A 26,598-nucleotide genomic window follows, 5' to 3' on the forward strand; every position below is an offset into this window, starting at 1 on the left:
AGTTGTTAACTGTATACTGGTAGAACAGCATTTTGGAGAACCAAAAAACATTGTTTTTGACAAATAATAAAAAACAAAACTACACAGCAAACTTTCATGATCTGATCTGATTTTGCTTGTTTCTTTGGTCTTACTTTTCTTTGACTCCCTACCTATTTGATATAGCCATGCTAGACTACTTGAGTTAACCAAATGTGCCATGGACTCATGTCATCATTTATGCTTATTTATATTACTGCTGCACTGCTAGAAAGGCTTTCCTTCTCTGCTGTTTTGCCAAGGTAGTTCTGAATAAGTAAGGTTAATTCTGCCTATCAGAATTTATCAATCAGTGATTACTTTATATTCTTTGCCCTGTCACTGGCTGTTTTATTCTCTTCATATATGTTTGGCACTTAAAAGAAAAAGGACACAAAATAGCAAATATGTAGAATAAGAGGGCAAAAATATATAGCACAATGGCAGGCCTGGTTACTAGAGCATTCTATTCAAGATGTTTTGATAAATTAATAACGTAATATAATAAGTCTGTTCTTGGTAACTAAAAATGTAAATATATTAATTTTATTAATATATACACAACCATTTTACTGTATAGGTGTCACATCACACACTATACATCTTAAATGCACATAATAAAACATTTTTGAAGTAGATATAATAATAAAAATTCAATTATTGCTTTCTCTAGATACAGGGCTGTAGCTAATCCTTTCTTAAATGTTTTTCAATTTGTTAAACAATTGGTATGCTTGTTTACCTCTTACAATAGTTAACTCACTGTATTGTAATGTTTTATTTAACAGTAATACTTTAGCACTTCTAGCACTTTACAGTTCAAAGAAGATTTTTATGTAAGTAGCCAGGCCTGGTGGTGCAGACCTATAATCCCAGCTAGTGGGAGGCTGAGGGAGGAGAATTATATGTGCAAGGCTTGCCAAGGTTACAGAGTTGATGTTGTGTGATACCCATATAGTGAAGTGGTTGTGCTAGAGGAACACATTAAGGCATTCATCATTTCACACAGTTGGCAGTTCCCCCATTACAGCAGGAGCAATTATAATCCACTCGCTAACAAAAATCTTGAGTAGAATGTACTAGTAACTGTAGCCCTCATGTTGGAATGGTGTATTTTAGGGGACTTGCCTATCCTACATATGTGCTTTTAAGGGTCAAATACCATGCCTGCCTGTCTTGCTCATCTCCCCACCTTCAACAGTTCTAGGTTTCCCTCGAAGAGAATGACTGTAACATAAAACAAAACAAAACCCAGTTGTCACCATGTGCATTTCATTGAATCCACTGTAGACAGATGTGTGAGAGTAATATTTACATATGTGGGGTAAAGGGTTGGGCCTCAACCAAGAGGAGAGGCAGCTGTGAACAGTGGAGCACATGGAAGACTAAAATTTAGAATGTGCTGTCCTTTGTGAAATGGCTTCTAAGACTGCTGCTGAGGTGGTGGAGACAATGATGATTCCAATAGCAATCACAAGGATGTTAAAAATCAGCAAACTGACATTCAGGCACTTTGCAGTGGGGGCATAGGCCTGTGCCCAAACATATTGCTCACTATCTTTCTTTCAGTAGACTTCACAGAGAAGGCATACACAATGAAACAGGCAGAAGGAATTCCTGAAGAGTGTGTCAAACGTGGATCAGACTGCAAGAATCAGGGACAGTGAACTCTTTGGCCATGTTGATCAAGTTGGTTCTGACAACAGTTGATCCATGGGAGGGAGGGGGTGTTCCCAAACTCAGCCACCATGTATTTTGATTCACTCATAGTTTGAGGGGAGTCCAGTGTTACTGGTCAAGAAGGCTTAGGGTGTGTAGTTCCTGGTATTGACTCTAGAACAGTCAGCCCTTCTGGAGGGCATCTGCTGCTACTCTTGATCTAATGACTATAACTTTTATTTAAGTATAGGTAGGACAAAGAAGGCTTTTAATAATTAACTGTAGAATTGATTAGTGATTGACTAAAAACTTATGACATTATCAATGATGAGCAAAATTACTTCTTTAGATTCTTACAAATATGAAAAACAAAGAGCAGCCACATTAACCAAGATGGCTAATCAATGATTGATGGATTATTTTTGCAGTAGTATGGATTGAACCTAGAACCTTAGGTATGCTATGTAAGTGCTTGACCACTGAATTTTAATCTTTGGCTCACTTGCCAAAGATTTGAGGGTCTCTCTAAGTAGCTCTAGTCTGAGTTTGAACTCAATTTGTAGTCCAGGAAGGCCTTGACTTTGCCACTCTGCCTCAGCTTTTCATGTAGCTACAATTACAGGCCTGTGCTACCAGACAAGGTTATATTTATAAACATTTTAATAAACTGTGAAGTGCTATAAAAGCATTAATTGCTATTACTTGATATCTGCACCCTAAACCCTTCCTTAGTTTGTTGATAAGCTTGTTCTGAGTCTAAGTCACCTCTCTGGTGAGGTGAAATAGTCCCATGCTTGCTTGCATCTCCCAGAGAATGGCTTCATGCTTTCTGCTTCTCTAGGACCCAGAGATGACTTTGTTTACTTGATCCTTTCTCACCATAGACTTTGTCATCTTTCCTTCTTCTGAAAGAAAAAAAAAAAAAAAGGTACGGGACCATTCTCCCATTCCAGTTCTTCAGGAACAACTTTACTTTCCAGGATATAAACTTCCTGTCTGCTTCTTTGTTTAAGAGGCCTAACCATTTTTCTGCAATAACTCCTGCTTGATTGAATCTTTTACAAAGAGGCTTGAGCTTTCTTGGAGGAAATAAAGATCCCCTTCTCTGTCATGGACTTGAGTCGTTGGAGGGCTCCAATATTAAAATGGTAATGTAGCCCCAGACTGGTTTTCTTTTACACTTTACTTTGTTGGGTTCCAGTGATGCAGACTGAGTCCTTTCTCATTTGGATCTTGTGTTGTGACTCTAGGGATACATATCAATATACTGTGCTTTCTAGTCCTTGTCTACTTCTGATGAATAACTGTTGTTGAGAATTAAATGTCTAAAGTGCGGTGTTCTCTGTTATTTTAACTGCCAGAGGGAAAGAAAGGGGGGTTCCAGTGAAAGAAATGTACTAGCTGCTAGGAAAGCAAGAAAACCAGTAAAATACTGGGTAAACACATTATGTGTGTGCATGTGTGCTTGTGTGCATGTGTGTGCTTGTGTGTGCTTATGTGCATGCATGCTTGCATGTGTATGGGTGTGTGTGTTCATGCTTTCGGTTCTGAGAACTTCTGTGGAATCTCAAGGAAAACAAAACTCGGTAGTACAGAGGGATCAGTGTTCAAATATTTACATCTCTTTGCTGCCAACTATTTGTGTCATCACTACAGGCAATTCTTAGGGCCTCATTTCCTATTTAAAAATTTAGAAATGTGAGCTCTTCTGTCTTTCAAGGCCTTTGTAAATTAATTTCTAGAAACTGAGTAATTTCTAAAATTTGAATCCCTTGGCAGTATAAAGAGTTGTTCAGAGAAGGAGGAAGATGACTGTGGACTGGGGGACAGAAAAATGTTTCACAGAAGGGACAGATTTGATTTGAAATCTGAAGAACGAGTGAGATTTCAATTAGCGAGAAGAAGAGAAGCATTTCAGTGAAAAGAAAAGCAAGAGCAGAAGAGCAATAGTGATGAGTCTGGTATGTAGAGATTTAGGCTAGTTACCATGAAGGTTTTGTGCAGAGGAAGGAGGGATGTCCATGAGAATAATACAATATGTATTAGCCATATACAATGTGTCATGCAGAAGCTGCTTTATGTAGAAGTATTAACTCATTCACTATGTTATGAAGTAGATTACTGTTACTAATGTAATTTTAAAGATGGAGAAACTAAAGCTCTTAGGCTTAGAATGAGGAGTCTAGCCCCTGTGCTCATGCTCCTAGTTGTCATGCTCCATTCACCAGATAATAAACTTCCTTTTGGTTGATATAATTTGTTGCATATAGTTTAGAAAACACCAACTATTGGTGTTTTAAAATGGTGTCCAAGGAAGATGCTTTTGTTTGTTTGCTGGTTTTTCGAGACAGGGTTTCTCTGTGTAGCCTTGGCTGTCCTGGAACTCACTCCATAGACCATGCTGGTTTCAAACTTACAGAGATCCTCCTGCCTCTGCCTCCTGAGTTCTGGGATTAAAGGTGTGTGCCACCATCGACCATCTAGGAAGATGCTTTTAAACAGGCTATTTTTTAGAATCTTTATACTTACATTTGAACACTGTCACATCCATTTGTTTAATCCTTTAATTTTTCTCTAAGGAGATTAAGATGATTACCTGATGCTCCTCAGCTGGCAAGTTATGGCATCAGGACTAAAATCATAGTCTTTGACTTTGCTTCTGTGTATGTCTACAGGCTTTCTTGACTAAGGCCCAGGTGTCTTAGAGCTAGGTGATTGGCTACTCTGGTTGGAAACACGTTATGTAGGAAAAAATTCAACTCTTCAAATTTCTTCATGGCCTTCTTTGTTTTTTAAATCATTTGGTTAAATTGCCTGGTGTTAACTGAGAATTTTCTTGTAGAATTGCTAGATTATGATATTAGAAAGCTAGTAAGGAGCTGTTTAATTTTCTTCTTTTAGAAGGTGATTATTGCAAAGTTCAGAGCAGTTTAATTCAGGCCATAACAAGGTGCTAGCCCTCCTCTAGACATCCATTTCCTTAAACTTAAACTTTCAGTTATGATACCCGAAGTACTTTCTTCATGATGTCTCAGAGGTCTTTGCATGCTATAGTATACACAGTAGATACCAGTATATTATATGGATGGTGACTGTAGCAAATGGGGAAATGTAGAGTAGATATGTAAAATAATTTCCTATTTAATATCTTCTTAAGTATTATTACAGGCAGTTTTTCTAGTTATAAGGAGTAAGAATTCAGGGGAATAGTTTTCTCGTATCAGAACTACTGATTCTAATTAGAGCTATGGGAAAAGGGAACATTTTTATGTGCTTTGCCTGCATGTATGTGTTCAGCATTTGCACACAGTGCCAGCAGAATCTAGATGAAGGCATCAGATCCCCTGGAACTAGAGTTGCAATTTTGAGTGTGGGTGCTGGGAATTGAACCATGGTCCATATGGAAGAGCAACCAGTTTTCTTAACCACTGAGCCATCTCCTCAGGCCCCTCTCATTCTTTGCCCATGGACATATGTCAAAGGACCTGGAGCCTATTCCTGAGATGAACACATTTACTGAAACAAAATTAATATATGATGTCTTATTTTCCAGTGCAAGACATTTTATGGAATATTTTTCTTCCCCAAATATTTTCTTTCACATTAAAAGTATAAAACAAAACACACTCAGGTCCAGGTATATGAACCAAACACCTATCCATTATTTAGATCTGTGCAAAACTCATGTATACATTCTAACTTATTCATCAGCAGTATTTGAATAAAAAGCAATGTATCTCTAGAACAATAAAACTGGTTATAAATAACACTGAAAATATAAGTGTCAATTATTTTCATGTTATCACTTGAAAGAGTAAAAATAGATGCTTTGTAGGAATAAGAGGATTACCAGAAACAATCAAATCTTGTGATATTTAAGATACATTATATGAGAATAATTCATAGATTAACTTGTTAATCAATCTTTAGACTTACTAATACTAAAAATTCTTTTTTTTATGTATTAATTACAGTTTATTTATTATATCCCATCTGTAGCCGCCATCCTCATTCCCTCCCGATCCCACCTTCTCTCCCTCATCTTCTCCCTGCCCCTCTCTAAGTCCACTGATAGGGGAGGTCCTCCTCCCCTTGCAGCTGACCCTAGCTTATCAGGTCTCATCAGGACTGCAATGTCCTCCTCTGTGGCCTAGCAAGACTGTTCTTCCCTCGGGGGTGGAGATGGGGGGAGAGTTCAAAGAGCCAGCCACTGAGTTCATGTCAGAGACAGTCCCTCTTTTCCTTACTAGGGAACCCACTTGGATACTTAGCTGCCGTGGGCTACGTCTGAGCAGGGGTCTAGGTTATCTCCATGCATGGTCCTTGGTTGGAGAATCAGTCTCAGAAAAGACCCCTGTGCCCAGATATATTTGGTCCTTGTGGAGCTCCTGTCCTCTCGAGGTCTTACTAACTCCCCCTTCTTTCATATGATTCCCTGCACCCTGCAAAGGTTTGGTTATGAGTCTCAGCGTCTGCTCTGATACACTGCTGGGTAGAGTCTTTCAGAGGCCCTCTATGGTAGGCTTCTCTCCTGTTTCTTGTCTAAAAATTCTTTATAGAAGAAATATAAATTTATACCCTTACATTTTATAAGGGTAATTGCACTTTTGAGTTTGGATTTAGGTTTTAAATGTAAAGAAAAGAATTTATTTTGCTTGTTGCACAGTATTTCCAGGGTATCTTCCTGTAGGGGAAGTCTACACTTCAGGATTAAGCTCCTTTTCATTCATCTTCTGCTTGATTCCCAACTTTAGCCCAGTATGGCTACACACTGTCGCCTACCCCCTCACTCAAATACTTCCTGGTTACCTCCAGCTCACTCACAAAGATCTCCATTATTCCATGAGGCATAGGCTTACTGCCACTGGAATCAGCAATCAAAAACCAACTCTGGAAGATTTTTTTTAGGAGCCAAAAATTGGAGAGATTTTGGTGATTAGAAATGATGATATTGAAAACTGGAATTGCCAGCTTCTTGGGAAATAGTTCAAACTGCCGTTGGCATTCCTATTTCCTATCAGTGTTCCCAGCAGGTAGAGTTAAGCTGAGCTCAACTATGAGTTATAATGGTTATTGCAAATACTTTTTCATATTTTTTGCATTTCCGTAGAAAACTATAAACACAGAAAAAACTTATATAAATGGAATTAGATTTTTAACACTAAAATTATGGGGAAATATGACTCATTCTTCTTTGCTACCTTCTTAAATGGAAAGTTAACTTTTGAAAGCATAAATTACTATTTGATTTGGCAAAGTAAATGTGACTAATTTCTTGCAGTGTCTAGATGAACAGTACAGTTTTGGTTGAAAAAAAAAAATGCACTCAGCTGACCCTGAAAGGACACTGTGATTCTGTAATATGTTACGTACATGAGAGAAATGCTACAATTTGCTGTATACATTGAGTTTGGTTATTGTTTTGTCACCTAATCTTGAAAAAAAAATGACTATAGGTTTTTATTTGTTTTTTGTTTTTGTTTTTGTTTTAGTAAACCAAGGCTTAGGAAGTTTGTGATTTTCCTGAAATTGCCATAATCAAATAGGTAAAGATGTGTCTAAAATTTAGGGCCAGCTTTGTACCCTTTTTTCCTTCAATTCCTCTCTTCTCTGCAGCTCAACTCCATTCTGGGCTCTGCATTAGTCAATTGATGATGCTCTTGCACAGAAGCATCAAGTTTAGATAAAAATTGCCTAAGCTGGAAAGAGCCTGTATGGTTATGACAGGTGTTGCGTAGGTTGATTGAAAAATAACTTAAGGACTGTCTCTTTCCCTTGTGTTTTTGTTAATTCTTGTAATACTTTTTAAACTTAGAACTCCTTCTGTTGCCTCTGGTATATTTCAAACTGATTTTAAGTTGTCAGGAAAGAGAATTTTCACTCGAAAACAGTTTCTTTAAAACCTTTTATTTTTCTTATATCATAAATTTATATCTTAGAGCTCAGGGTGGTGTCAGACTTAAGTTTTCACTAAAAAGACTATTTTCTGTTGATGTATTTTCTCTGCCTTTTTTTTTTTTTAATCCCACATAGTCCTTCTTGGTATAGCCTCCTTTCTCCAGTTAATTCCAGCTGTAGTTATATGGAAAGTTTTGGGAGCCAAAGCTAAGTTTTGGAAGAAGGGAAATGATTTCTAATCTCCTGCTTCTGCAGGAGTCTTCCTTGAAAACCTTGGGGACTTCTGATCTCCTGGATACTTCCTAGACACCATGCTTTACTTTAAACCTTCAGAACAAAGAGCTATTCAGGAACTAAGAAAGAAGAAAGCCCTCAGACACTGTTAAATGAGTTGATTTAGTTGTTTTTTGTTTGTTTGTTTGTTTGTTTGGTTTGTTTGTTTGTTTAGCTAAGCCTTAGAAACAGACATAAAGAGCCTTTGTTTGTTTTAACTGGTTCAACTCCTCTCCTCTTCTTGGGATTATTTATTTTGAGCTTTCCCATGTATTTCATACATTCTTCCATGGACTGTTCCATAGGAACTGGTGGTATAAGGCTGAGCACAGGAGATACTGCCTTCTCTTCACAAAGTTTATTAAACAGGCAATGCAACAAGTGTTTTTCTTGTTGTGTCAACATATTCATAGAAAGTTTTAAATAGAAAAAATTTATCTGTTTTTAGCATCCAATAAGAGCAAAGAGCAGTGGCTACCATAATCTTTGTCAATATTCATCCAAATATAAATTTATTTTGGAGTTAGACTGTTATTTAATTTTAACTTGAAATTTTAAACATTCTACTATTTGTTTATACTTGCTTAAATATGTGAACTGTGCAGTTTAAAATCACTGACAATGAGGAGGATTAAATAGTGATAGCTACACTTTTTTTGGGTATTTGTTTTAACTTGGTAAAATAATCAACGATTATGAAGTTAAGAAAGGAATTTTGCGGGAGGTGTTTTGAGACAGGATATCACTGTGTACCTATAGCTGGCCTGGACTTGCTATGCAGATTGGGCTGGTCTCAAATTCATACAGTTCCACATGCCTCTACCTCCCAAGTGCTGGGATTAAAATTATGAACCACCATATCTAGCTCTAGAAAGGGATTCTTTAAGATATAAATCAGTGCTTCAGATAGGACTGAGACCTATGAGATAAAGGGCTATTTTATTCTTTCTTTAACATTTAGCAGCTCAGTTGATAGTAAACTTCAAATGACTTGTTAAAGAACTATGAAGTCCTCAGAGCACTGAATATTTATCTTCTAATATCACTTGTACATCATCGTGTATTACACAAATCTCATCATTTAATTCCTTGAATCTTAAGGCTTCCTGATATTGGTTGGAAGTCTCTTGGAAATTAGTGTGTATAGAAGGAGTATGGCACTTTCAGGCAGCATATTGGCAATTATGATCACAGTAGGAGACCAGCACCCTGCAGGGGTGGAATAGACAGCTAATAGTGATCAAGTGGAGATTGGTGGGAAACATGCTCATAACAGTTCTAAGAGCCTTTCTGGAGCTGGAGAGATGGCTCAGTAGGCAAAGTGATTGCTACATAAGAATGATGTCTGGTCCCCCAGAACCTATGTAAGTGCTGGGTGAATTGTGTGCATCTGTAACCCTATGTAGGGCGAAGCAGGAAGATTCTCAGCACTCACTGGCCTGCCAGTCTGTGAGCTTCAGTTTCTGGGAAGAGAATAGAAGGCACTTGATGTCAACCTTCAGCCTCTGTATGCACACACACGTACATGCACACATATGAAGGTAGACATACACTTCACACCCCATACACAAAGAACATGCCATAAATAAACTTTATTTATTGCAGAGAGCCCCAAGAATCTGAGACTGGAAGATCAGATTGGCTATTGATCTTAGTGTCTTTGTTTATAAATGTGTATGAGCATGCCATATTCTAGGATAATTTAAAGACTTAATTGAAATAAAGGCTGTCAAAGTATTCTATATACTCTAAAGTTCTGCCTCAATAAAAATTCATGTCACTACCACCAGAGTATAGGGAACACAAGAATAGAAGAGTAAAATTGTCTTTTTTTTCTCTTTTTTGAGTTATTCTTTGTGGTTTGCAACTAGTTTTTTTTTTGTTTGTTTTTGTTTTAATCAAATGGTCTTTTATTGAAATATTCTCTCGTTGCTTCTTAACTAGCTGGACATTCTTCTGCACCACTGTTGATGTCATCTATGATGTCATGAGGGTGGCAGACATCCACATTTCAGCCCACAGACGGTGCAGTACCCAGGATCTCCTTAATAGTTCCAGAAAGCTCTCTGGCTAAAGACCAGCATCACATCTGCCTGGCAATGTTGACCATCTCATCAAAAGTAATATTTCTACTGTGTTTAATGTTCTTCTGCTTCTTTCTGTCTCTTGGTGGCTCCTTGAGGGCTTTGATGATCAGAGCAGAGGCAAAGGGCACCACCTCAATCCAGGCCTGTCTGTTCTGGATGTAATCCTCCCTTTCCAGTCACTGGTATGCTTTGGCAATGCCCTCACCAACTATTTTGGAGATGGACCCAGAGGACCGATCTTGGGGGTCAATAAAGATGTGGCGCCGACCTCACCTCTAGTGTACCTCAAGAACATGACTTTGATTTCACTGGGGTCCAGCTGAGGCAGCTGGTGTCTGATGCACCCGGATTCAGGATGACCAAAGAAAGTTGCACTGTGGTCTCTCCCAGCCAAAAGCTGAAAAGCTTGTGACTAGTTTTTATCATATGAGGATGAAATTGAAGCTTGTAAACACATATTCCCCCTCTCCCCAACACACACACTCAGGAAATCTTGAGGAAGGATGGAATGTCACGAGTTGGCCTTGGGAAGACTACACCTTGTTAAAGCTGTATCCCATTAGCACACAGCTATTGCTGCTTGATTGCTCTTCATATAGGTCAGTGAAAAGAAGTGCAGGATGTATTTTGTTTGAGTTATTTCTTTCTCTTTATTGAAGCCACTGGTCAAAATGAATTGATCCTACAGTGATATTGGGATTTGATAGGGATTACGATTTGTGCTTTATCCTGTGGCTAGTGCAAAGTAGTGATGGCTTTTGATGACTTTCTCAGTGCAGTGCTTCATAAAGTACAGAAAGTGTGGAGGGGAAGATTGTGTACTATCCTGATGTATTGGAAGCTTGAAATAAACAATCTGAGCAGTGGAGAAGTAGGGATGGATTTATGGTGTCGGGATGCAGTCCTGGGTTAAGGGAACTCTTGGATTTCATGATCTTCATTCTGTTATTTCTCCAAGAGGTTCCTTGTGAGCTTTAAAAGATAATGTATTATAAAACGACATTCATAAAATACACAAGTAATGATTACATAGCTCAGTAACTTTTATGAAGTGTGTGTATCCTTACCAGCTCCCGCTCAGCCTCTACAATACCAGCTCTCATAATTTCTTCTTTATTTGATGGCCACCAGTTATACTTCCTTCGCTGAATGTTAGTTTCTTCTCAGCTCAAGGGTATTGGATATATGTATACCACTTATATCTAACAAAGGGGTAAGGAGTTGGAGGGTGTACTGAGGAGCAGCAAATCTCACACTGATAAATTAGCAGTGCCCTGGTTTTCAAAACTCATCATTAGAGCTGGAAGATTATAATTTAGCTTCCTGTGTAAAAAGTTAGAGCAGGCCTCCTGGCTCACTCTCAAGCCCTACTCCATAAAGGGCCTTTTCCTCTTGTCCTCTGAGACATATGTTTATTTATAATATATTCCATTTATGGTAATTGGAGCAGTTCCTTTCCATTTTCCTGTCAAATACCCATGTCCCCTGTCTGTTGATCTTCAGAGCCTGATATAATGAGCCTATGAATTACATTAGGTTGGAAATCAGATTTCTAATTAAACACACATGAAGGATGTTTCTCACTCATTAGCCTTTAAAAAAGTCATTTGTGGTTTTCAGGTGTCTCTGGGTCCTGTGAAATTTCTTTCCTGGGGAGGAAGAGCTTCAGATTGGGATACAGAATCTTGCTAGATGGGAGAAAATGCTTTCTCATTCATTTACTGGTCACCCGGAGTGAAATGATGTTTGTTGAGATGTTGTAAAGAGGCACTGCACACACTATCCCACCGAACCCTTGCGTTTTCAGAGGGACCGTTTCCACTTTACACATGAGCAGTGGATTAATCCTCCCTCAGCTCAGCTGCAAAGTAGTGAACAAGGAGTTGAGTTTAGGTGTGAATTCATTACTTGTGCTTCTGTGCTTCATTACCATGACAGCTGAATAGTTGTATTGTTAAGCAAAAATTTCATAGCTCAGTAGGGAAAGTTTAGGAGGAGGATGTTAGTGTCAGAAAAGGGGTTTTTGAGAATGAGCACTTGCTGAGAATTACAGCCTTCATGAAGTATACAGAGTTAGAAGCAGTTCCAGTACTTCCCTTACCATGGGAATGAAGCATTTTGCCAGGGCTGCTGGTAAATTAGCTAAGTTCCAGATGGGAGCCCAACCAGGACAGGAGACTGATTTGAAGCCTGGGCATTTTAAAACTGAGGCATTATTTACATATTATAAAATTCACTACTTACCATATAATTAATTGGTTGCAGTATATTCATAAGGTTGTATAACTGTCAGCACTATCTAATTCCAAAACCTGTTTCTCACCTCAGAAGAAACCACACACATACACACCTCTGGCCGTCATCCCTCAGTCTTTAGGCTAGTCCTAGGCAAACATTAAGTTTGTCTTTTCTTTCTGTATTTCTCCTGTTGTAGACATTTCACAAAAATGGAATAATATAGTATGTGGACCTTTGTGTTTGGCTTCTTTCATTTTAGCCTAACATTTTTTAAGATTCTTTCACATTTTAGCGTTTCAACATTTTGTTCCATTTTGTGGAATGTTATTTTTTTATGATATAGTGTCTCCCTATGTTGTTTTGGCTACTCCCTATGTAGACCAGCCTGGCCTTGAACTCCCAGAGTTATTCCTGCCTCTGCCTCCTGAGTGCTAGGTGCATAGGCCACCATGTCAGGCTGAAATTTTATTTCTTTTTACAGAGTATCCCCTTGTACACTTCCCACATTTCTTTACCTAGATATCATTTAATGTACATTTGATTTGTTTCCATGTTTCTATTTCATTTGTTGTAAATAATGCTGCTACGAGCATTTGTTTACAAGCAAATGTCTCCTTCTCTTCTTCCCCTTTTTTCTCCCCACCCTTCATTTTTACCTCTCTCTCTTTTTTCTCCCCCTCTGCTCTATCTCCTTCCTTTTCCTGCCTCCTTTCTTTCTTACTCCTTCTTCTCTGGAACTCAGTGAACTCTTACCTCTTACATGCATGCAAAGGAGTAAAAGTGCTGGGTCTGAGTTTAATATTTTGAGGAATAGCCAGACTATTTTTCAGTAGTGGCACCATTTTACGTGGTACATGGACGACTTTGCGTTTTACATGGGTCCCCACCATCTATTTATTTCATCCTTGATTCCTGTGGTCGTCTTTTTGGAACAAATGCTTCTATAGTCATCCTAATGTGTACGAATTGATGTCTCTTTGTGGGGACAATTTTTTTTTACTAGATACATGATTTGCTGATATTTTCTACCATTCTTTGAACTATCCTGCCACTTTTGATAAGCTTGAAGCACAAGTTTTAAATTTAAACTTATAGTTCAAAATTATCAATTTTTGAAAAATGGTTATTTTGTTGCTTGTTTTGTATATGTATAAGACACTGTTGTTGGGGCTGGAGAGATGGCTCCGTGGTTGGTAGTGAATGCTGCTCTGGAAGAGGATGAAGGGCAGATCATCTCACAACTGCCTGGGATTCCAGCTCCAAAATCTAGTGCTTGCCTTCTGTCCTTAGATATGGCACTCACGCTCCCCAACCCCCGCATAATTCAAAGTAAGAATGAAAACATTTTAAAAGGAACTATTATCAAGTAAAAGTTTACAAGGATTACCTGTATGTTACTGTTTTTATATCACAAGGGCTTCAACCCAAGATCTTGTGCAAGTTAAATAAGCAGGTTATTTCTGGGCTGCACTCCTAGACTTAACAGCTGCATTGTCTTCCAATGCTTTTATAGCTTTTACTCTTCCATTTGGACCTTTGAGTCATCATACCTACATTTTTTTTGTTTATATTGTGAATTAGGAATTCAGCTTCGTTCTTTAAAATATAATACACACACCACATAGCACATACATATCTCTGAATCTTTCATATTACACTTATAAAAGGAGTTGGGGAAAGAAACATAGATAAAGAAAAGATGTAAGAAGCCAGGATCCTTTCTCCACCTGGAGATACTAGGGTAACATGTCCTTCCATGTTCTCTTCTGTATCCTGCGATCGAGAGCCAATTTCTTAGAACTGGAACATGGGGAAGAGGAGAAAGATGAAGATATGAAACAGACTTTGTTTCAGAAGAGAAAGGGATGAGTGCGGGTGTGGGAGCTTATGTGTCCAGGCATCAAAACTTGGCAGAGAACTTACGCAGAGCAGATGGAGTGAGGATTTCTTTGCCTGACAGACTGACTCAGACTTGCCTCTCTGCAACCAGCCACCGCTGGGGATGGTTTGCATCTCTGGCAAGAGCTATAGGATCATGCATTTCTCCTCCTGCTCTGGTAGCAGAGAAGAGCTGCCCCAATAATCTGTAAGGAGCTAATGTGCTTGACCTTGGTTCTCAGCAATGATGACTGATGAGCTGGGCATTTCTTAGTAGCTAACATGTCTCCTCCAATCTGTATTGCTTTAGGGGGGACTTTAAATGGGATTGGAGCTTGCATGTATGTTCCCCCAGCTCTTATCCTGCCCCGGAACTATGAGAAATAGGAAGTAGAAGCTTCTGTGCAGTCCAGTGATTGGCCTAGTGAAGTCAGCACAGGACATGCTGTGGGTGGGATGGGGGACTAGGGAAGGCTTAGCATTATTGTCCAAAAGTAAGCAGCTTTTCAGAACTTACAGAATTTGCCACCAGTCACGATTTTAGAAATTTGTGAAGATGAGCATGCTTTGGATTAGTTTGTGTCCCTGCCTCTAGCTTCTTCCTTGCTAATCTAGGCTGGAAATGCTGCCAAGCTCTCCCCCAACCAAATCCCTGCTTTCATCGTGGCACACTCTATATTCAGGTGCCCAGTGCCTGCTGATCTGCACCAAGCCCATCATACTGCCCAGCTCTGAAATTTCTGTCTAGCCATATTTCTTATCTTCCTTTCAACATTTGTCATTTGCTCCTGGCAGGCTTATCTCTTCTCTGTCCCCCAAGACAGAGTATTAATCTTTACCTGTATCTCTTTCTCAAAACATTTGTTTCTTCTCTAGATAAATCCTGTCTGTCCTGTAAGATTTAGCTTAAGTTTGTCTTCCTTCAAGCTATTCTAGATTAATGTCTTCTCTACTTATCAGACATATATAGTTATTTCCAAGTAATTTAATGGCAACTGGTACCATATTTTAAATGTATTAGTGTTGAATGTGAGTCCTTTGAAGTCACAGAATATGATTCCTTTTCTTACCTCTGCTGATACTTAAGATATTGCCATGGTTGGAGAGATAGCTCAGCAGTTAAGGCTGTGTACTGCTTTTGCAGAGGACCGAGTTCTATTCCCAGTATGTGCATTGTGTGATTTACAGTGGCCTGTAACTCCACAAGGTTGGGGCTGGGGCTGGTGAAGAAAGCTACAGTGGGCATTTTCAGTATAAGCTGTCAATAATCACACTCAGACTAGGGAAAAGCTTTGCCATCTCTTGAGTTTACCCTTGAGAAGACAAATTTCCCATGATTCTATGGCACTGGGAGTCCTTGCTATGACTGTCCCCATGTCAGCAACACACATTCGCAAAAGTTCAGAAGACTTTACATAGGCAACCACAAGCCAGGATCAAGCAAGAGTTGCTGATAGTCACCAGAATCTGGAAGGAACATGGCACAGCTGGTCCCTTTTAGCCTTCAAGCCTGGACAATGCCTTGATCTCATGCTTCTAGTCTGAGACGCTAAGGAGAAGACATTTTAAGCATTACATGTTTTGCACTTTACTGAATTGAAAGTCTCTCTGTGCTTGCTTGGTTGACTAAAGTTGTAAAAGGTAGATTCGGCAAGAAGGGTCAGAGGTCTTATGCACCCCTTTGCTTTCCCTAATATTGTTCCAGTCTTGTCTCTCCTAACACCTTATTCTCCACCTCCCACACAGTGACGCCTCTTTCTTAGGTCCCTTGTCACCTATTCTCTTTTGTGCTATTTCTCCCTCATATGAAAGTCTATATCTGCTTCACTTTTTTGCAGTCTGTTAAAGTGTGAATTCTGCCTTATTTGTACAGGCATGCTATAGTTGTCTTGGGCTGGAGCTCATCCTGCTTATTTTTGTATTGCCATATTACCTACCAGGAATCCTCTTTCATAACACCTGTTGTTTTGAGTTTCTATTTTCCTGATCCTGCGCCTAGCAGTTTGTTTATTTTTTCCCCAGCTTCTCTTGCAGTGCTCAATAGTTTTTATTTCTTTTCTTTCTTTGTTTCTTTTTCTTTTTTTTTTTTTTTTTTTGAGATGGGATCTTGTTAGATTGTCTGGGCTGCTCTGGAGTATATTCTGTAGCTAAGTCAGTTTTGATCTTGCCATTTTTTCTTGCCTTAGCCTCAGCAGGCATTCCCATAGCCTTTATGTTTTCTTTTCAGTGGTGAGGATCAAGTCCAGGTCCCAGTGAATTATGGGTAAGCCCTCTACCCATGAGATACACCCCTAGACAAAATATTTTTAGCTTTGACAGTTTAACACTGGAAGTGGGTTGAAGTCCCCTTTAATAGCATGCTCTACAAGGGAAGGAGGGACAATAGGAAGATCCCTGAAATGGGAGTCCAAATGTGAGCTCTGGCCCCAGATCTGACTCTGACTCGTTAAGTTACGCCTGTAGAGAACATTTGTTATTTTTGTGTCTGAGTGTCATTTCCACTTTCAGTATGTGGAATCCAGGTTTTTCTGGTGAGTAGCTCCTGATACTCAGGCTTTGGACAGAGCCCATTTTTATCCCTGACTTGAAGGATGAGCATGTAAGTTATGTCTTGCTAATAAGAACACTGCACTCCTGACCACAGAGATGGGTTTAGGCATGAGCTTCTAGTCTTAGACTGAATTTGTCATTCTGGCTTTTGATTCAGATTTTTAGAGCATAGATCTGTCCCTTTTTTGCATTGGGCATGAATCTTGCCAAGTATGAGTAAAAGGAGCCAAAACAAACATGGTAGGGACCCAGGTCGTTTGAATTCCTGAAACCTATTGGTCTCAAAACCTATACTTTTCAAACATGGGCATTAGAGAATTGGATTTTTTCCTCTCTTATACTGGCATGTACAATTTAGATACACTTTAGAGAGCCTCCACTTCCTCATCTTTAAAATAAGAACAATAGGCTTGTAAGTAGTCGATTTACCTTTCCATTAATATATGTTGAAGACAATAGGATTGTTCATTAGAATAATCCAGATTGGTAGTCTAGGTGTTCGTGGTCTTGTTGTCCTTATAGGTTGGTTACACGGGCAGGAGTTCAGGAACTCTCTGGGCACTCTCTGGGCACTCATTCTGGGAATCTGAAGCCTGAGCTTGCAACATAGGGTCATTTCACTATGTGTCCACCAGGGGGCGGTACAAGTGTGGAATCGTGAAAGTGATGATCCTTGCATTGAATTTATTTTAGTGTTTTTATTTTAATGATTGAGATGTGATTATAATTTGTAATGAGTGAGAAGTTGAGATGGATTTCTGATTCAATAAAAGGGAGTAGGCAAAAGTAAAATACATATATTCATTGATCTTTTGCTGCAAGTAGAAATTTGGTTTCTAAAACAAAAAAATCAGTAACAACGAATGGACCGAAACGTACTTCAGGTTTTCATATGTTAAATAAATGACTTGATTGCTTCAGTTTGAACATTTATTTCTGTCCTTGGGAGATTCTGTTTCTTAGAGAGACCATCACTTAATTACCATCAGCGATAAGAAATATTCACATAGTGTTTTACATGTTCTACAGTCCTAGGACTGTGCCACACCCCACACAAAATTAACCTCTGTGTCTTGTGCTTACACAGTCCTCTGCAAGTATGCTTGTGCTATGTCGAATCCCTACCTCACTATGGTCTCCGAGGATGGCAGATATAAGAACCTGATTTTGTGGGCCCTGCGGAGCTGGATTTTACCATGTTAGCAGGTGTACAGCTCCATGATGCCTCCTGGAAGCACTGGACTGGACAGTGGAATTTAGGAAGAAAAGAAGCTAGATTTAGTAATTTTTAGAAAAAAAAAAGCTTCAATTTACACCATATTCTAGTGAGGAAAAAGGCTTGGGGTTTGGAGAGATGTGGATTTTAATTAGTCCCCCCTCTTTATTATTTTTTTTAATCAAGCAATCATTTATTCTTAGGGCCATTTACACTTCACTTTACAGTATTGTTACAACTGCAATTAACTAATTATTTCGTTAGTGGTTATTCTGTGCTGTTTTTAGTGGGATATAATCAATAAAAGTAATATATTTTTCAAAACTTGGAAGCTGGCTCAGTAAAGTGCTCGTCCTCCAAGCACATGGGCCTGAGTTTGATCTCCAGAACCTATATTAAAAAATTTAAAAATCTGTGTGTGGTGGCATGTGTGTGCAGTCCCAGTTCCAGGAGGCAGAGACAGGCACATCGCTAGAGCTTTCAGGCCAGCTAGTTTGCCATTTGCTGAGCTCCAACCAGTGGAGACCTTGTTTGAAAGCAAGGTCTACAGTGCCTGAGGAATGACGCTGAAGTTATCCTTTGATCTCCACATATGCATACATATATGCACCTGTTCACATACACATCCCTACACACAGTTATACTGCTGACAGTTATAGTCTCTGTACCTAGCACAACAACAAAGATTTGTTGAATGAATTAATGAAAGTCTGGTAAGTTGGATAGGTGAATCCAAATCAGCCCGAGTGACTTTGCTAAGGATTTTACAAATTCCAAGTGGCATGGGAAGCTGTGCAAGAGCTGTGATAGAGTTTGCCATACTGGCCTAATCTGCTGGAGAGCGAACTCAGGGAGAGAAAGACACTAGATGCTGGGAAGTGATTACAAAGCTAGTGCAGAAGCCCAGGAGGGCCTGAGCTGTCTTGTGGGGCTAGAATGAACTTGCATGGTATAAGAAATATTTAATAAGTAGATAGCCAGGACTTGATTGATTAGATGAGGGATGAAGGGAATGAAGATACTGAAAGAGTTTCTGACAGGACAGTCGGGTGTATAGAGGTGACCCTTACAGAGAGGAGGAGTCTGAAGCAACAGATTTGAGGGGGAAAGTGAGGAATGAGTTAGGCATAGAAGTTTGAAGTTCAGGTGAACATATTGTATTCCAACTGGCCCATATCAGGACAGAAAGAACTAATTCATTCTTTTTCTCATGATGGAGTGGTCTTTCATTGAATATACTGAGGCACCAATTATTTGCCACAATAAACTTAAGAAAAAGGTAAATTTCATGGAAAAAGAACATGATGCCGTGAGCTTCCTTTAAAAGGAAAATGAATGCGGCCCAGCTCACAGGTGGTTTTGATGTTGGGTAAGAGGAAGGTACCTGATTTATTATTTTAACAGAAGTGGTGGGGGAAACTGGGCAAAGCTACACACAGTTGTGGAGATTGGATAGTGGGAAGTTAAGGATGCAGCCATCTGGTGACTTCTATTTTCTCTGGATGGTAGGCGGGTAGGTCAATACAGAGAAAGAGAAGGATGATGGAGGGGAGCTATTTGAGGGGAAGGGAAGATTTGAAATGATCCTCTTTCGACCAGACAAACATGACTTGTCATGTGTTGGGGACCTTCGTGATGTGACAGTCTGCTCTGTTGTTCTACTTTTTTTTTCTCACTGGCATTTTAGCAGCTTGGAGGTGCAGAAAGTGAACGAATACTTGAGATGACCAGCATTTATTTTAGGTTTCCAACAGATGAAGGAAGAAAATGAAAGGAAATTTAGATAATTGAGATCCTAGATCATGGAGTTTTAAGCTGAATATAGATACAGGCAAGGGACCGAGTGTTAACTATACCGTTAAACACGCTTGGGTAGGAAGTTTGAAATCATGTGCATATCTAAACCCTGAGAATTCACACAGCAGGGTAAGATTGTCATGGCCTGTGAATTTGCAACTTAGTATATCTAGAAAATATTTGGAACTTGTTTTAATGTGTTCTTCTGTAACAGTCTTCTCTTCTGTTCCTTCATATACACACTGGAAAATACATTATGTTTTGTGTCACATCTTTGCCGACACGGCCGATACATTTGGAAACAGGTCTGTGTCTCTGTGTCCAGAAGCAGAAATCAGCTGAAGCTGGGATCAGTACCCTGGAGAGCTCCAAGCTTTGTGCTGCTGCTGCTCCTGCTGAGTGAGTGAACCCTGGGCTGTGTATAGTGTACAGGGGTCTACGTTTTATCAGAATAGTTTCTTCTTTTTAAAAGACAAGGTCTCACTATGTAGCTCTGGTCGACTGGAAATCACTATATAGACCATGATAGCCTCTAACTCCCAGAGATCTGCCTGCCTGCCTCTGCCTCTGCCTCTGCCTCTGCCTCTGCCTCTGCCTCTGCCTCTGCCTCTGCCTCTGCCTCTGCCTCTGCCTCTGCCTCTGCCTCTGCCTCTGCCTCTGCCTCTGCCTCTGCCTCTGCCTCTGCCTCTGCCTCTGCCTCTGCCTCTGCCTCTGCCTCTGCCTCCCTCTGCCTCTGCCTCTGCCTCTGCCTCTGCCTGCCTCTGCCTCTGCCTCTGCCTCTGCCTCTGCCTCTGCCTCTGCCTCTGCCTCTGCCTCTGCCTCTGCCTCTGCCTCTGCCTCTGCCTCTGCCTCTGCCTCTGCCTCTGCCTCTGCCTCTGCCTCTGCCTGTCTGCCTGTCTGCCTGTCTGCCTGTCTGCCTGTCTGCCTGTCTGCCTCTGCCTCTGCCTCTGCCTCTGCCTGTCTGCCTGTCTGCCTCTCTTTGCCTCTCTGCCTCTCTGCCTCTGCGCCTCTCTGCCTCTGCCTGAGTTCTTCATTTTATATGTAGGGAATAAAGACATCTAAAAGAAGAATAACAAAATATAAATGTCTTTGGCAAGAGGAGCATGATAAGCTATGAGAAAAGTCAGAACAAGAACCAAGTCTTTATGCACAGTTAGCATAAGATTATACAATAGAGTTATTTTTGATTTTGTAATTGTCTCTCAATAAAGCAGTTCAGATAATGTGTTTTCTAAAACAAAATATTCTGTATAATATTTTAATGCTAAGAATAATTAATCTTTTTTTTTTTTTTTATGGCACTGGAAATTGGACCCGGGGCCAAGGTAGGCACTCTAACACTGAGCTCTATCACAGCTTGTATTCTAGACTAATGGAATTTTTTTTTTTCAAGACAAGGTTTTTCTGATTTAGCCTTGGATATCCTGTAGACCAGGCTGGCCCTGAACTCACAGAAATCTACCTGCCTCTGCTGGGATTAAAGGAGTGTGCCACCACCACCCAGCTAACTCATGGAATTAAAAAAAAAATTCTAAAATTATAGCAAGGGGATGGTGTCTTTAGATTCCCTTGGTGGAGGATTTTCTTTATACTGAAACAGAAGCAGAATCCATTGTGCTCAGTGACAAGTTACGACTTTCTGTATTTCTTGTATGCGCTCATAAACTACTTCCTTGAACAGAGGCATGGTAACACTCTAGTCTTCAAATGGCTGCTACTCCAGTCGATTTTACAAACAGGCAGATCCCTAAATGGCAGTACCAAAGGTCTGAGAGGTTCTGTGGACTTTCTCTTTGTTTTCTGTGCTGTATGCTCTGAGCTACGCTGCTACCACTCAGGGGCTCCACATTCTCTGAAGCAGGATGCTCAGGCTGTTCCTGCATCAGCCCATTGGAAATGGATTACCAAGCATCTTCTCTGGAGCAGAGGGAGTAATCTTCAAGTAGTTCAGTTATAGAGAAAGACCATCCTTTGGCACACTCTGGACTTGCATCTGCACAAGGTTTTGGACAATCTGCACAATATTCTGGAGGTGTTAGGATCCTACCCCCTCATGCAGGATTTCCCCAGGCATCTACTCAGCTTCTCTAAGAAAGGAGCTTTTCAGGACTGGCTTCCGGCTTGTTTCTTCCTCATTTTGTTCCTTTGTTTTGTACGTTTCAATGATAATTACGCACCTGTCAAATGCTTCAGTTACTAATATGCTGACACATCCTTATTTAATCCTCCCTCACACCAGTCATATGGAATGCTCAGTATTCACAGTTTAGCTTGGGGAGTCAGCAAACATTTATTGAATGTTGGTTATATGCTAAGGGTTGTGCTAGAATCTCCCATTTATACACATTTGCACACACACATAAAGGACTCAGTTTTCCTAAAAGGTTGCTACTCACAATTTATAGAAAAGAAACTAGGAGTTTAAAGGGCTTCAATATCTTGGGCTCCATTTGTTTATGGTTTTTAGTACTTACCATCTGATTAGAACTGTACTTAGCACTAGAAGAAACGTTTCGTCCTCACCACAGTTCATGTGGTGCCTGAAGGAGTCACAGTTCTGGAGGATGGGGTAGAACTTAAGGCCATTGTTAAGCTTCCATTCTTGATCATCTTCCAAGACCAAGAGCTAAACTGTAAGAGGGCGAGAAGAAGCAAGATTGCAATGGAGTAGAAAAGCTAACAGATCTGTAGAGGGGTAGAACATGGACTGAGGAGCCCAGACCAGCTCTAGCTCCTGGTCCTTTGGCTAGCAAAGTAGGGTTGGGTTAAATGGGGTAGGCCAGCAGCCGATCTGTGGGAGGCAGAGTAGTGGCAGGAAAACAAGTTAGAAGGGTGTTGTAATGAAGAGCAACTGTAGCAGCCAGGTCACGTCATGCCTTCTTTGGGAAAAGAGGGAAAATGGATTAATTTCATTCTAAAGAGCTGTGACAGATCCAAGATTATTAGCATTGCCCCTGTAATTGAGCCTTTCAATAAGTGGTAGGTTAGGGGATTTGAACACATAGCCAATGCATTTACTTTCTGTTGACCCCCAAATGCAGCTTTGAATTTATTGCTGTTAGATTATAGGCCTGTCCTTTTAAGATGCTGGTCACTCCAAGAACCAGATTCCTATAGCCTGAAGAAATTGGTCAATAATTCCCTATCCTCACTCCTAGACTGTGCAGCTCTCTCTGAGATAGACGGCTAAAAAGCCATGCTGTGATGTGACTTTTATAGCTCCTAGTGGTCTTCCCATAAACGAGGCTCCTTCATGCTCCTTTGTCACTCAAGCTATTCCAAACTTACTTACTTGGTGCGGAATTTCCCACAAGCCTCCAAACACTTACAGAAGTCACATACCCCTTATTCAATGGGGTTACTCTGAAAGCTCCCTCCCACCCCCTCCCATTATCATTTTATCCATGACAGCTTCTTCTTTAAGCGATCTCTTTGAATGCAGCTCTTCTCCAGGCTTTAAAGGAAGCCTCTCCTTTCCTTTAAGGCCTTCTTATGCTATTTTTAATACAGCATGCTGTTCCTTTCCGCCACTCTCCCACTGCAAGGCTGAACCCTTGTCTTGAAGTGCTTTCTCCTAATAAACCTAATTTCTGAAGGGCAGTTGTGTGTCAGCTCCTCACAGGGACCAACAACCGGGCTGCTCCTTTTTCTTTAACATATGCTCTTCTGAAGATGGCCTTTGTCTTTTCAGCAAACTTCACATACACGGTTTTTATCATACTCTACAGTAGCTGTGTTGAAAAGGTTCCTGTACTATTTCCTTTAGATATATGAAGCGACTGAGACAGCGGTAAACAACCATGCACGGTTAGACATTGGCTTGCTTTAGAGCTGGGGACTGGGTTCTGAGCGAGTCTTCTTTCTTATTTACTTAGGAGATTGATGATTTAAAAAAGAACCAGAACTTGGCTTCCCCAGAATGGATGTTAGTTATTCCAGTTATTAACCTTCATGTGTCCATGGTGTAAGATGATAGTAATTTACTTCTTTTCCTGACAGTGATTGTTCCATCTCAAGAAATCTGTTCCTTCCAGTGCTGCTGGACAATTTGCTCATTTAGTTCCACTTACTCCGCTCTTAGCCCCTTTGATCACACTGAGCCTTAGCATGCCAGTGCCTCACTGAACAAATCAATGTAAAAGCTCCAGGGAGGGGAGATGTCCAGTCAGCGCTGGAATAGGGGATAGATTTGAAAACCCAGAAAGGTGTGTGAGTGCTGGAGACCCATTTGCTATGGCTTTTCCTGACCCATGTGGAGGTTCTATTGCGGTATTATCAGTGCTGAGCATTACTTTAAGAGAAGGACTCATCTTTACTACCACCTACCCGACTTCCTGGAGGCCATCTTGTTCCAGGCCCACAATAGTCCTGACTACTTTATCATATTTCAGAATAACTCTAGGGGGTCTTAATATTTGGCTCCAAATTAGATCTCAAAACTGAAATAGACCAAAATCTACCCCTTTGGTTACATGCAACACAAAGTAATTCTTCAAGAGAACTGTTATTAAACCTGCTATTGAAAATGCAGGTTAACAACTACCAGCACTAACAAGGAAGTTAGGAGCTGTTACTTCTGGCCTTGTACCATACACAGCTGAACATCGTGAAAACCATTTCTATTTCCTGGACCCGTGTAAGAATTGAGATTCCAGAACAAAGTGCTTGTGATGGTTGATCTTGGTTGTCTGCTCGATGAACCTGGGAAGAGGAGATGTGAGCTGAATAATTTCCTCCATCAGATTGGCCTGCAGGTATGGGCACCGAATTGATCGCTAATTGATAGAGGAGGGCCCAACCCACTGTGGGCACTGCCATTCCTAGGCAGATGGGTTCAGGTCATATAAGAAAGGTAGCTGTATGTGAGCCTGGAAGCAAGCCAGTAAGCAGCATTCCTCCATGGTCTCTGCTTCACACCCACCCTCCAGGCTCCCACCTTGAGTCTTGCCCTGGCTGCCCTTGATGATTGGTTGTAACATGTAAGCTGAAACAAACCCTTTTCTCCCAGTTTGCTTTTAGTTATGGTGTTCATCACGACAACAGAAACAAACTAATTCTAGTTTGCTATTCTAAAGCGTGGAGAGATAAATCTAAGAAGCAGCAGCTGAGAGCTGCTTCTCAGAGCAGACGACCCTAGTTGTAAACTGACAGTAACACTTGCATGGGCGTTTTTGTGAACTGCTGGAGTCTCCGTGTAGGGCCAGGGTGGGAAACTCTTGGGGTTGCAGTCTTCAGAAGAGCCTCAAGTTTCGTAGACTTTACTACTAGAAACAAAATCAAAATTAAAAACTTGTGCTCTAAGTGTTAATATTAACAAAGTAAAAAGTATGACTGAGAAGCTTCTGGTGTGTGTAGCATACAAGGAACTTCCAGAACTCAAGAGTATACAGCAACCCAATCTTTAAAAATGCAGAGGAACTGGATCACCAAATCTCCCAAGAACACGTATACAAATGTAGTACATGATATGTACAGAACAAGTTGCTGAACAGCATTAAGTCATAAGGGACCAAAGCCACGGTGGGATACAACTTGATGGTCTCTAGGACTAGTGTGATCAACTGGCTCAGCTGCACAAGGACTTGAGCACTGTGTTAAAGAACATCAGCAACAGCAGCAAAACAAATGACCCCACCCCTTCCCCAAGTGCCGGGGCACCGTGGCATGCACTTGTAATCCCAGTGCTGGGTGTGGGGGTGAAGACAGGATTGCCAGTGCTTGCAGCAAAGCCAGTGAAGGAGCAAGCCCCAGGTCCTAGTGAGAGCCCGTGAAGATGCCAGCTAAGGTTCACCTCCACATGCGTGTGCCCTTGTGGACACACACATGCAAACACAAAAGCCAATTAAAAGCGCTGGTAAGGGATGTGGGAGATTTGGAACCCTTAATGCTACTGTGGGAAATATAGAATAGTGTACTTGGGACCTCTTACACTACTGTAAGGAACAGAGAGTGGTGAACTTGAGACCTTGTATTCTGCTGTTGGGAATATAAAGTAGTGTATGTGGGAAAATGAGAGCCCCTCAGATGGTTAGATGCAGTATTCTTAGATGAGCTGACAATTTTACCACTTGGCATACCCAAGAACTTATTCACATACAACTTATAAATGTTTAAAGCAACATTCTTCATTCAACCAAAAAGTAGATGCAATTCAAATGTCTGTGTAGTGATGAATTTGGTGTGGCTGTACATGATAGTGTCCGCCATTAATAAAAGGGAAGGAAATGCTGATATAGGCTACAATATCAATAAAAAAAGAAGCCAGTAACTAGAAACTATCTATTGTATGAGTTCACTTACATGAGATTAAATGTCTGAAGGCAACTCTGTAGTTGCCTATGACCGGAGGTAGAAATTGGGAACATGGTTTCTGTTTGGGGCAGCAAAAATGGTCTAAAATTGTATAATGATGACTATAGCGAAACCTCTGTATTATATTCACATTCTATGATCTTTGAATCATATCTCAGTAGAAATATGACAAGCAAAAACGATCTGAATAAACCATGCACTTTAGCTCATAGTGAATCTGTATTAATTCATTAATTTGTGACAAATGTACTAAAGATGTTAACCAGAAGCTGAATTTGAGGATAAAGGAAGCTGTGTGCTACTTTTACATTTTTTTTCTATAAATCTAAAACTCTCTTAAATAATAAAATTCAGTTTTATGAAATGAAAGTAGTTGTTTCAGCAGCAGAAGTAAAATAAAATATTACCGGGGAAAACAGAATTCGAGTGATTCGCCGTAGCAAATAAAGAGTTAGAATGAAGAACTTTAATCAGGCTGCAAGGGATGAACGTAATGTCCACTGAAAACCCTATAGCATCGGGGAGGTGTGCAAGTGTACAGTATGTTACAGTTGATGAGGGGTGAGGTAGAAGGGATAGGAGAGCACTGGACACGGGCTGCTAAGTTCCAGTTCTGACTCTGCCCGAGAATCACCTATCCCCACTCCTCATCCATCTTCCCGAGGGTTGGAT

At 40.3% G+C, this 26,598-nt stretch overlaps 1 protein-coding gene and 1 pseudogene across 1 annotated transcript in view; one reads left to right on the top strand and one right to left on the bottom strand.

Moving 5' to 3' along the window:
- The window catches only part of Syn2 (synapsin II), a 127,834-nt gene that overhangs the window by 13,919 nt on the left and 87,317 nt on the right, over nt 1-26,598 (top strand). The window lies entirely within an intron of this gene.
- On the bottom strand, nt 9,785-12,298 carry LOC110558516 (large ribosomal subunit protein uL11-like; annotated as a pseudogene).

Source organism: Meriones unguiculatus, chromosome 5 (assembly GCF_030254825.1).
Source record: "Meriones unguiculatus strain TT.TT164.6M chromosome 5, Bangor_MerUng_6.1, whole genome shotgun sequence".
Taxonomy (NCBI): domain Eukaryota; kingdom Metazoa; phylum Chordata; class Mammalia; order Rodentia; family Muridae; genus Meriones; species Meriones unguiculatus.